Raw genomic sequence first — 13,040 nt, 5'->3', positions numbered from 1 at the left:
TTGCATTTTTATCTTTTTCTGATTATTTAAGTTATTTAAATTAAGCATGTAATATTTGAATATTACATAATACGTCAGACAGCAAAACAAAATGCTCCATAATTACTCACTCCACTAATGACTACAGACAACATTTTGGTTGCATTTTTTCCCTTATTTTTCTCTTAATAGACATTGTATTTTTCAAAATAACCTTACATTGTTTCCACAGAGATATTTTGTTCACAAACAAGAGCCATATTAAAAATTATTCTAAATACTTAAAACAGAAATAAATACAAAGCAAAAATAAACTCAAGAAATGGTAAAATACTTTCCCTAAAAACTTTGTAAACATTTAAACACTTAAGTTTATTCACTTTCAAATACTTGCTTAAAACCAAATCAATTATAGCGATCAGTCTTTCAGCTAATGTCTGTACTCTACTCTTTGAAGAGTCAACAGACATGCCCCAAGCTTGTTATCAACCTCATTCTCTTCATAACTGCTTAATCCATATTAGTCACAGGGGCTACCTTCATATTTTATGTGAAGCATTCTTAGGAACTAGCCTGAGTTCTCAATCCTCAGAAATACCCCTTTTGAAAATTTTGGTCTTGAAGTTATTCATGCAATTTCAATTACTATTAAACAAGAATTTATTATCTATTCTTTCTATTCTGAAAAAAAACACTCAGAAATATTTCATGAAAATAACTACAGCAGTGTCAGCTTAATTACCACAACTCTGTATTTCAAACAATTGTCAGATTTGGAAGCATTACAATGAATATGTAAAAATAGTGTCCAGATGCAAACCACAATTATTTCAAAGATTTAAAAAACACAAAGATACTATAGGAAGCATATTTCAAACCAACTCCTCTTCTGGGATTATAAGAGTAAATCCAGACACAAAAGCCAAACATTTGAAGAATCCTATCCTGGTCACAAGTTTACAAGAAGTTGTCACTGTCATGTAATACTGTTTGGTCTGGGTTAGGTTACAATTTGCATTGATTCTTCCAGTCTTGTGCTAGATTGCCAAGAGTTTTTAAATTAGTGTTTTCATTTAGTAAATATTTCTGAATCTGGTTTTCTAGATACTACACAACTCCCAGCTTTTCCAGAATCTCTGATTTTGTGTGTGTTTGTAATGAAAAAAACGCTAAAAAAAACCCCACCAAAATATTGCTCAATGACAAGATATATCCACTATTTGAAAGTATTAAATAGATGTGTCTTGACATAAAGGTAAATTTTGAAGTAAAGTCCTTTAATTTTTATATATTTTCATTATAGCTTGAATATTTCACAAACTTGGAATGTTTCTTTGCTTTTTCTAGTTGAATAATGTAGCTTATTGGCTTGGTGTAATATTTGACCAATATACTTCTCAGAAAAATAAGAAAAGCTTACCTACTAAAAATTATTGAGTTCAATATTTGTGCTAAATATAGGTTTAGATTTTGGCCACAGAAGAGTGAACAAAACAGACATTTTGGCATTTGTTAGCTGGAGCTCTGTAGAGAAAAGAAGCATAAAATGAGCAAATAAATTAAAAAAGCAGAATATTTCTGAAAATTATTAATAGGCAAAAATTTCTCTTGACTTAAATATCATAGCACACACAATATTTTTTCAGCATAGAAAAAAAGTAACTTAGAAAATAAAAGTTACAGGGAACAAATGAATAAATCGAAGATTATATTGAGTTTGCTTTCATCATTCTTGATAAATCAACAAGAAGTTTTCCTGTTTTACACATTAAGAGTACTGAGGGTTGTTATATTCAGAGAATCTAAATCATCAGATTGAGATCAAAAGAGTACTTCATTCTTAGTTCCATGTTTTCAACATTCTCTTTGCTTGTACAAAATTTTAAATGGGGCCTTGTAGAAATAAAAATAAATGGACAGGAAAATGATGGGCATACATTATTTTCTAATTTTTAAGAAGCCTTTTTTTCTAAATTGCACTGAATTCTTCATTCTTAGAGCCTTAGAAGGCAGGTGTGCTTTTGCCAGGCACAAATATCACCACCCACGTGGCATTATCCCTGGGTTTTATACTCAACTGAACATTGGGGTCATTTATTTCACAGTTCCCACTGTCGTATGTACTGGAGAGAAAGTGAAAATGTTTGCTGAATTGCTTAATGGTAATGTTTAGCAAATGTGTTTTCCAGCACACTACTTTATTCCATACAACCATCAGAAAACCCCTTCACCATCAGAAGTGCCCTGTTTTTATCCTTATAATACACCTAGGCCAAGTTCCAGGGTTTTTTCTGTAATTTCTTGTAATTATTTCACTATTCTTTCTCCTAGATGAAGGTGTATTTATTGTTTGTCAGTAAATGAGTATTTGTAACTCAGTCTTTTGGGGGTTACCTGATTTTTGGATTTAATTGCACTATGCAAGGAAGCTAGGACATAATTAGCTAGCCATAACCTTGTGGTAAATCTTGACTCTTCTGCTCCATTAATGACTACCGGAAGTGAACAGTACATATTTTCTAAAACTCTGTTTGGGTTGAGGGCCCTACTACTAGAGAGCTGTTGTCAGAAGGACGTATATTTGTGAACATGAAAAGTCAGGTAGCAATGAGAAAATGAATGTTATTAAAGTGAAAGCTGAAGATTTAAGAGAAACAGGCACCCCACACAGCTTAGGCAATACTAACAAGAAGCAGGAATCATCTATAATGTTCAATCTAGTTCTCAGATGTAAAGACAAAGTTTATGAACACATAGACTCACATTTTACTTACTGCATGTAGTAAAGTTACTAATTATCTGTCCCTTCCAGAAGAGTGATTCTTAAACTAAATACTGCTTCAAACCCATGACTGAAGCACTCTCCAAATTAGATTAAATTGTGAGGCAATTTCCTTGCATAATGCAGAACTCCAATGCCTGCCTGAACTTCTCTGAAACCAAAAGTCTTTGTATTTCATGGAAACGGTAAAAATAATAGAGCTACTTCCAATCCCAGAAACTTTTTCACTTAGACTTTTAATTAGGAACATAATACAGAAGTGAAGGGAATGAAAAAGTCAGGCACAAAAGCACTGGGAATGTGGTTTAATTGTAATTAAAACTCACTAATGTTCATAAAAAATTATCCTTTTTAATCCAACAAAAACATTAGATTCATGATTCATACTTTTGCATATACATTTTCTGTCTGCTTAAAGCACCTCAATAGTTTAAAATTATTTGGCCATCTATGACTTTTTAATTAGATAATATTATTCTTTTTGTGAATGAGTATGTATACATTTTACTTTAAACAGATTTCAATACTTTAGGAATTTAATTTATATATTTTATATACTTGTGACATTCAATTTAAAAAATTCAAGTTTGTACTAGTATTCTTGCTAGTGATATTATCTCTAAATTTTCTTGTCATGCAGCACAGTATGCTACTTCACAATCAGGTATTTCTGTCTAATACTTGTCGATTAGTTATTCTTTCATCATTCAAATTTTCTCAAACTAGAAAACAATAACATGAGTAATTTTTTGGTAAAAGTGTAAATAGTCATGAATAAAAAGAAAGTTGTTTTTAAATTTTTGTATAAAAATAAAACATTTTAAAATAGATATTTTTAAATGTTATCAACATGCTCATTATTAATGTTTATGGATCTTGCAAATTACTAATAAGAAATAAATACAGTAATAAATACAGTATTTAATAATATATTATTAAATAATAATAAATAAATCAAGATGATAGACAAAAACATGTATAATTTTCATTCTTCATGGATGCATTGACATGAGAGAAAAGATGTTTAAGTAGAGGTATGTGTATGTGTATATGTGTATGTGCTTATGTGTATGTAAGAAAAATAATAACTTCCAAAAGAGACGTTAGCAATTTAAGAAGTTGTATACTATTGCTGTAATGTAAAAAGTAAAGGTTAGAGGAGTGCATACATCAGAAAGAAACTTGTAAAAACGTGAGTCATTTTCTTAAGAGGAATAACATGTTTCTAAGCAGAACATAGAGAATAAAAGAATCAAAGTTAACAAAATCCCACAAGAGTCGAGGGGTGAGGGATTCTAGAACCTCATATTGAAGATCTTTGTAAATCTACTCTTCCATAAGAGCTTGCAAAACCAAAACTGGGTAAGCATATTCCTGCTTAGCTACTATCATGAAAGCCTTCATAGCTAGCAGTTTTAGAACGAAGGTAACCAAGAAAATCAGAATGAGTCACTGGTTAAAGACGAGTTTGGAGTTCCTTAAAAAGCAGTCACAGAATCATCACTGTTTAGCTTCCCTGCTATATCCCTAAAAAAAGGCACAGTCACAGTTCTCATTTTATTTGGCCTGAGTCAGACCTGTCTCAGTGAGGAAATTCCTGTCCCTAGGGTGTATGTCAAAAACAATTAGTGGCTACTGTTTTACATCCCTGCAGCATAGGATGTGAGGCTATGAGATACAAACAGGAGTCTGTCCAAAGAACTTTAAAGAAAAATCTGAAAGGTGAGATACCCACAGTGGGCTCTGAAAATACTAATATATTCCTGAGAAACTAAAAGGTTATACTTGTGATCACATCTGTTTTTATGTCTACAAAACACCACCACCACCACCAACAACAACAACAACAAAAAGAAGCCTGTAAACCTGAGAAGGGTCTAAATTCATGGCTCTGACTCACATCACAACTCTACATGTGGAGAAAGTGAGGTACTTGGTAGAGTTGGAAAGTTCTGACAGGATTATTGAACATTTATCCCACCATACATCCAGAATCCTTCTTGAAGAATTATTTTTTTCAAGCCATTTAAGGAAATTCCTATCTATTCATTAGCTAACCAGTAAGTGACTTTGAGTTTGCCTATGAAGATGCACTTTACTGAACTAGTCAAGGAGGGTCATTAAACAAATTAACAGGATTGTCAAGAAAACCAATAGAGGGAGTGAATTTATTTCCTCAATTGTCATATTACATTAGTCACAGTGACCAATATCCAAAAAAATTTTGAGACATGAAAAAATATTGTTTGACTATACACAAGAATAGTTAATAGAAATTATATCTAGTACACTCAGATATTGGGCTTACTATACAAGAGTTTAAATAAGCACTACAAATGTGCAAAAACTTTTTTAAAAAAACTATATCTAATAATTAAAAGAAAATATAGCAAGAAGGACTCTTCAAATAAGAATATTAAAATACAGAGAAAAGACAGAAAATACTTTTAAAATGCATCTAACAATTTCTCCAGCATTTGGAAAGGCCAACACAAAATTGAAAAACTGATGATATTAACCCAAATTTGAGCTAGAAAAAGAGAGTATTAGCTAACTTAATGTAAGGCAAGTAAGATTACCTAGTTGAAGGAACAGAAAGGAACAACAGTAAAATGAACAGTGCTAGGAGACCTGTGGAATAGAGTATCATCAGTTTCTTAAAAGAGTCATAAGAAATTGTGACAATTTAGTTGCTTAAAACCGCAGAAAATTATTCTCTCACATTTCTGAAGGCCAAGGTTCAGAAAAACTTAGTTTCACACCTCTACTCTGGAGTATAGGGAAGAATCCTCTCTCTCTTCCCAGCTTCTGTTGTTTGTTGGCGACACTTGGTCACCACTGCTCTCCACGTGTGATTCCATTCTCTTCTGCCCTTCTGTTAGCTCTTCCCACACATTCCTGATGAGAATACCATCATCCATTTAAAGCCCCACTGAGATAATCCTCAATAATATAATCTCCAAGATCTTCAACTTAATTACATCTGCAAAGATTTTTTTTTCCAAATAAGATAACATTCACAGGTCCTAAGGATTTCGGGCAAATAACTTTATTTTTTGAGAGGAACATTTTTCAGTCATGACAAATAACATTGAATATATCAAGATATACATAATGGGAATCTCAGAAGAGAAGGAGCAAAAGAAATAAAGAGTATTTGATAAATTAATTGTTGATATCTTCTGACAAGTATATATTTAATGAATAATATTAATTTCTATAACTAAAAGACAAACTTCAAGTCAGTTTCACTTAAATCAAATCTACATCTAAATATATTATGGTTCAATTATCAAAAGGCAAAGGTAAGAGAGAGTCTTAATATTAATTGGATAAAATGACTCATCAGTATAAGAGATCTTCAACAAATCTAACAACTGACTTGTCAACAAAAACTGATGACTCCAGAAATCTATGAGATGGAAAATCCAAAGTGTTGAAAAATTGTGAATAAAGAATTTATATGTAGGAGAATTTTCTCCCAAAATTGAGAAAAAGTCAAGCTATTCACAGGTAAATAAATACTGAATTTCTCACTAGTAGACCTGCTCCACAAGAAGTAATAAAGAGAATCCTTCACGTTGAGATGAAAGGGCAATAGTAACAGAATTCATATGAAGAAATAATTAACACTGGTAGACATACATAGATGAATGTTAAGAAATATTATAAATGTATATTAATCCAATCCAAAGAGCATATTCAGATTTATTTTTATATATTCTTGTCCTACTCTATTCAATAGCTCTGTATCCATTGATTCAACCAATAGTGGAACAAAAACATTTTAAAAGATGTGTTTTTACTGAACATGTACAGACTTTTTCTCATCATTATTCCTTCTACAATATAGTGTGACAAATATTTATGTAGCACTTATATTGTATAAGATATTTTAAATAGCCTAGAAATAATCTAAAATATGCTCTAGAGGTAATTTTAAAAGTGCAAGAGGCTATGTGAGGTTATATGTAACTACTATCTGCCATTTTATATTAAAAATTGAGCTGTGGAGTTTAGAATCCATAGAAGTTCTGGAGCCAATTCCTTGCATATAGCTAAGAATGCCTATATGTATTAATTTGTGTGTTTGCAGATACAGTTTCATGGAATTTTGTTCCAGTAAAGCTTTGTGAAATGATCACCAAAATACAGGTAGAGCATCAGTTTACCTTCATGTGGAGCCCTAGTAATAACTATTTACATGACTACACCCAGTCCCTATTTACAACTCAAATTTTAAAAAAATTATCAATTTCAATTTCTAGTGAAGTTTTACATTCCCAATACATTGGATGGGAAGGTCAGAGGATCCTGTGCCCAGTCACGCACAGCCTCCTATATTTTAAACATCCCACAACAGAGCAATGCATTTGTTATAGTGAAGGAACCTTCATTGACACATAGTTTATGTGAATGTTTAATAATGGTGCTATGTATTCTGTAGATTGGGACAAATATGTAATGACAGGTATCTGACACTTTAGTACTGTATAAAATATATTTACTACCTTAATTATCCTCTCTCTGTCTATTCATTCTTCCCTCATTTTAAAGCTTGATTTCCTTTAAATTTCCAATGTCCTCATGGCTTTCCTTTCTCTAGAGTGTTACAAGGATGGAAGCATACAGTCTGGAGACTTTAAGATTTCCAAAACAAATAATTCAAAATATATAATAAAATGTAAAGGAGTTAAAATGGCACACTAGAAAGTATCTGGTTAACATGAAAGAACAAATGGCAAAGAAATAACTAAGAAACCTATCGCATTAGTAACTATATTAAATGAAAATAGTTTAAAAATAAAATCCTGAGTAAGATCCCATAAATAAATAAATAAATAAATAGATAGATAGATAGATAGATAGATAGCAGAGACTGAGAGAATAAATTTTAAAAAGAACTTTATCCAACTATATTATTCTACCTATACCGTGTGTATTTTACTTCTAAACATACAAATAGGATGAAAGCAAAATAATGGGAAAAATTTTTTAAAGATTTACTACTGAAACAGTAAACATAAGAAAGCTGGAATGGATATATATGAACCAAAATCTAACTGAATAGGAAGAAGAAATTGATAGTTCAACAATATTAGTTAGAGACTTTAAATTTCTATTTAAAATGAATATAATAACTATGTGGAGGATAAACAAAGATATAGGATACTTTAATAAAAATACAGATCTACTAGTCTTAGCTCACCAACATATAACACACTAAACAAACAACAAGAGCATAATGCATGTTCCTTTCAAGGGTACATGGAAAATGCCCCATGATAAACTTTATGCTGGGCCATAACACAAGATTCAATGTAATTATATTAGTGAAGTAATATAAATTTTGTTCTCTTCTTACAACAGAATTAAATTTTGAAACCAATAACAAAGCAAAATTTGGAAAATGTATAACACATAGAAATTAAACATCACATTCCTAGACAACGAGTGAACCATGGAAGAATTCAAAGGAAATTGGACAATATATTAAGATGAATATAAACAAAACACAACATTCAACAGCTAATAGGATATTTTTAAAGTAGTACTTAGAAGGAAATATACAATGTATAGCATAAAACATCTATATTAAAGAAGCAGAAAAAAATCCCATATCAATAATCCAAATTTCTAACTTGAGGAACTAAGAAATAGATCAAACTAAAAACAAAACAAGGAGAAAAAAATGAAATAATAAAATTTAAAGCACAAATAATTAAAACAGGAAATGGTTAATCATTATATAATTTTTAACCTCTACTTAGGTTTTTTTAATCACTAATTAACTTCATTGATACAATTTAGATATGCATAATAATCACATTCATTGAATGGAATTTATACTTGTACATGATATATCTTGATTCTTATTTTTTTCACATTTCCATCCCCTTCTTATTTGATTCCATTTTTTAAAATTGATTTTCAGGAAACAAAATTCTCAGGAATGGATAAAGAAACTAGGATGATTTAGACAAAGGAAATACGAGAAAGCTCAAATTGCTGCATTGAGAAATAAAATAAATAAATACCCTCACCAGCCAGACTTGGTGACTAATGGCTTTAATCCCATCACTCTGGGAGGCTGAGGCAAGAGAATCCCAAGTTGGATCCTATCTCAGGAAACTTATCAAGTTAGTGAAATCCTGTCTCAAAATAAAAATAAAAAGGGCAGAGGACATAGCTCAGTGTGAAGGTCTTGGGTTCAATCCCCAGTAACAGAAAAACAAACCAATAAAAAAAAAGACTTTACCAAAAAATGTAGAATTGTTTATAAAGTAATACTATCAATATCCATATACTAAAATTTTAGATAACTAAGATGATATTAACCATTTCCTAAAACAATTGCCTTATTACATAGGTCATATAAAGTTTTGAGTCAGTTTTCCAAACTTTCCAAATGAAAACTTGACTCATAAGAAAATAAATAAACTAATTAGACTTATAAGACAATCGATTTACAATTTTAAAAATACCACAGGAATGTCCAGGGCTAGCAACTTCTATGGTAAATACTAACAAAGCTTAATCTAGTAATAATGCTAGTACTTCATAAATTCCTTCTAAAAATGGGATAGAAGGGAACACTGCAGAGACTTAAGAGGATAGTGTTACCTTGATATCAAAACAAGACAAAACCAAAACAAAACAAAATAAAAAATACCATAGCCTAATATCCCTTTAACCCTAAATACAGAATCCTTCAACAGTATCCTAATAAATTAAATGCAAAAAAATAAAAAAGGGTTATACATGATGATCAAGTAAGATTTATTTTAGGAATTCAAGGTTGATTGAACATCTGAAAGTCAACCAGTACAATACATCATATTAAATTCCAAGATACTACAATGATGAAAACATACAAAAAATTAAAACTAGATGGGATTTTCCTCACCCTGAAAAAGCACATCTAGTTAAAGCAGACAGCTAACATTGTAGTTATGATGAAATGGTAAAAGAGTATGTGATAAGTCAAGAATATATAAAGGACCAGCCAGGGATTTATCTCAGTGGTGCCGCCGCCTGTCTTGCAAACGCAAGGTCCTGAGTTCCATCCCTGGTACAAAACAAAAAAAAAGAAGGAAAGAAAGAAAGAGTGAAAGATGTATATTTCTTTAAAAAAAGAAAGAAAGAAATAGTGAAAGAGGTATTTAAAAAAAGAAAAGAAAGAAAGAAAAGTGAAAGAGGTTTTTTTGTTTTTGGTACTGGGCATCGAACTCTGGACCTTGTGCTTGCAAGGCAGGCAGTGGCACCACTGAGATAAATCCCTGGCCCTGCTCTTTTGCTACTTCTATATAACACACCACTGGAAGTTTGAGCCAGAGCAACTTGGCAAGAAAAAATATACTTGAAATAAGTAAAATTATAAACAACATGATCTTATATATACAAAATCTAAATAGATCCACCAGAAAAATATTATGAGTAATAAATAATTTCAAGATTTTAATATAAAAGACAAATATAAAAATGATGGTGGAGAGAGGGAAAGGAGTCATGAAAAGATTTAAGGGGTGTCACATACATGTGCCAGCTACTCACAATGAATATAAATAATAAGAAGAAAAATGATAATAATGAAAATGGAGAAAGGAGATCGAGAGACAGAAGGAGGGAGATGACTGGGGAAGGGAGGATAATAAAAGGAATCAGATATCTTAAGCACATATACCAAGTCCCCAAGATGAATATAAACATCATCCACTGCATACATGTACTAATAAAATGTTTAAAAAACTATGCCTTACCAATTAAAAATTTTAAAATAATCTACTTTCTGTTACTTAGGCCTTGCTATTTTGTATATTGTATTTAACATATATTAGTCAGTTTTCCCATTACTGGTGCCAAATAACCAACATTCACAAAATAAAGGAGGAAAAGTTTAATTTCCCCACAGTTTTATTAGTCCATAACCCCTAAGGGCAGCCTCCTGCTATGTCTCAGGACATTGGCAAATTGCAGACACATTTTTTTTTTGCCAGAATGTAACTCACATAACCTCTAGATTAACTCCCAAAAGAATTCTCATTCCCAAATAAATGTCCTGAGCCTGGCCTTTCCTCTCCATTCTCCTATAATGAGTCTGATCTGATCTCTCATCAAAGCTTTTGATCAATTTCAGAACTTCTCTAGCAACAATAAATCTTTCTAACTTCCTCTTGCATACCATTTTCGAAAGCTTCTTAACCATCAGGTCAGGTACAATTATATCAAGACTTTACTTTTCTAATATCAATTTTTTGTATTAGTCAACTTTCCTGTAGCTGGGACAAAATACTAAACACCAACAATTTAAAGGAGGAGGGGTTTATCTTGGTCATGGTGACACAGAAGTGCTATACAATAAGACAGGCCCTTGCCTTGCCTCCATTTTTTTTTCACAGAATGTTTTGTTTTGGAAATGGAAGTTTGTGCTGCTGGGCCCCTGAACAATGTATCAAAATGATTTTTGACTATTTGAAATGTGTGACCTTTCAGGAATGTTCTGTTAAACTCTGCACCCTCAAAAGAAGGTTCTGTTAAGCTTCACCCCATCTCAGGAATGTTCTGTAACTCTGAGCCCCTGCTTCATTGAGCATGCTTGCCTACCCTGTGAATCCCTATACAAGGAGTCTCTCATTTCTGGTGTAGCAGTAAGACTCCTTTGAGCCTGCCTGGGCTCACCAACATAATAAAGATATTTTCTCCACCTCTTCAATTGACCATCGGATTATCAAGTCTGCAAAGAACAAGCGCTGTAACCCAGAGCTGCCACACTGATATGTAAAGCTCAGCTGTGCCTCCCAAGCTGTGGCACTTGGTTGCAACACTGAGCTGTAACACTTAGCCGTACCTCTGAGCTGTGGCACTTAGCTGTGACACTGAGCTGTAGCACTTGGCTATAGCACAGAGCTGCTCTGCTCTGCCACAACATTGGTTCCCTTGTGTTCAAATTATGGTTGGTGGCTCCAAGGTAGAAAAGCATAATGGAGGAGAGCTGCTCAACCCATGGCAACCAGGAAGCAGAGAGAGGAGGAAGTCAGTAACCTGAAAGAAGAATGCAACCTTTCAGGTCATGCACCAGTGACCTCATCTAACCAGGCCCCAACTCCTACCATATGTTCAGTTATGAATTTATCAACGGAGTAACACACCGATGAATATAGCACCCCATGATCAAGTCACCTTCCTTTGCACATGAGACTTTTGATAGACATAGTTCTAAACCATAAAAAAATTTAATCATATAACCTGTGGCCTTTTGTGGGTATCTTCTTTTACTTAACACGTGTCTAGTTCATCCATGTTGTAACATTCAAAAACATTTCAGAAAATAAATTTTTTAAAGAATGTAAACATAGTTTAATACATTTCAGCATGGTAAAGATGCATAATTAAAATGTGTACATTTTGTATATGGGTAGAAAAATCCAAAAGTGGTACATATTATTAGACCTACAGAAGTACAAGTAAATGATAACATAGTATATAATAATGATGACATTAAATTATTAATTTATGAGAACTGGTTATACATAACACATAATAAGAATGCTACAGCTTTTCTTTGGAGAGACATGCTTATTCACTTGCAAATTCTTACTGAATTTGACATATATGCACTTTTCAAAACTCTACATGATTGGAAGATAATATGGAGAATAAAAAAAAGTTTTATGACTAAATCTTCTTGGAATATAGTAAGCAAAAATATTTAAAATATGGTATATCAAGACATAAAACAAAAGTTAAGAGAAACGAAACTGAAAAGATAGAAAAGAGAGAGAGAGAAAAAGGAAAACAAAGAGGGATAGAATAGAGCATGAGAGACAATGTGCACACACACACATAAAAATTAACTTAAATTTAAATCTTCTGTTTTTTTCCTCCCCAAAACTGCCCGTTATGTGCAAGTTGATGATCTTAGAAGAATCTATGAAAGCAAAATGTGACTCTACTCAGCATTGGATTTAAAAGAGACTAATGAAATGTAATTAAAATAGATGTGCAGCAGAAATATTAATGTATCACATATTAATCCCACTGCCTAATACTCTGTCATCAGTATTTGAAAGATTTAATATCTGAATATCACTGTTTGGACTTATGAATAAATATCGTTAAACATTAACATATTTGGAAATATTATCTAATATGAGATACCAGTTAATAGTAGCCTGAGAGAGAGCTTCCTTGGCATTAAAGAGACATACTACAAGAACATTTTATATTCCATCTTTATTTCAAAATTATATGTAGTTCTAATATGATGTGTCTGTGCTAC

The sequence above is a fragment of the Heterocephalus glaber genome, unplaced genomic scaffold (genome assembly GCF_053883595.1).
Source record: "Heterocephalus glaber isolate CG9 unplaced genomic scaffold, H.glaber_assembly_v1.0 deba00001509, whole genome shotgun sequence".
NCBI classification, from domain to species: domain Eukaryota; kingdom Metazoa; phylum Chordata; class Mammalia; order Rodentia; family Bathyergidae; genus Heterocephalus; species Heterocephalus glaber.
This window is presented reverse-complemented; position numbering follows the sequence as displayed.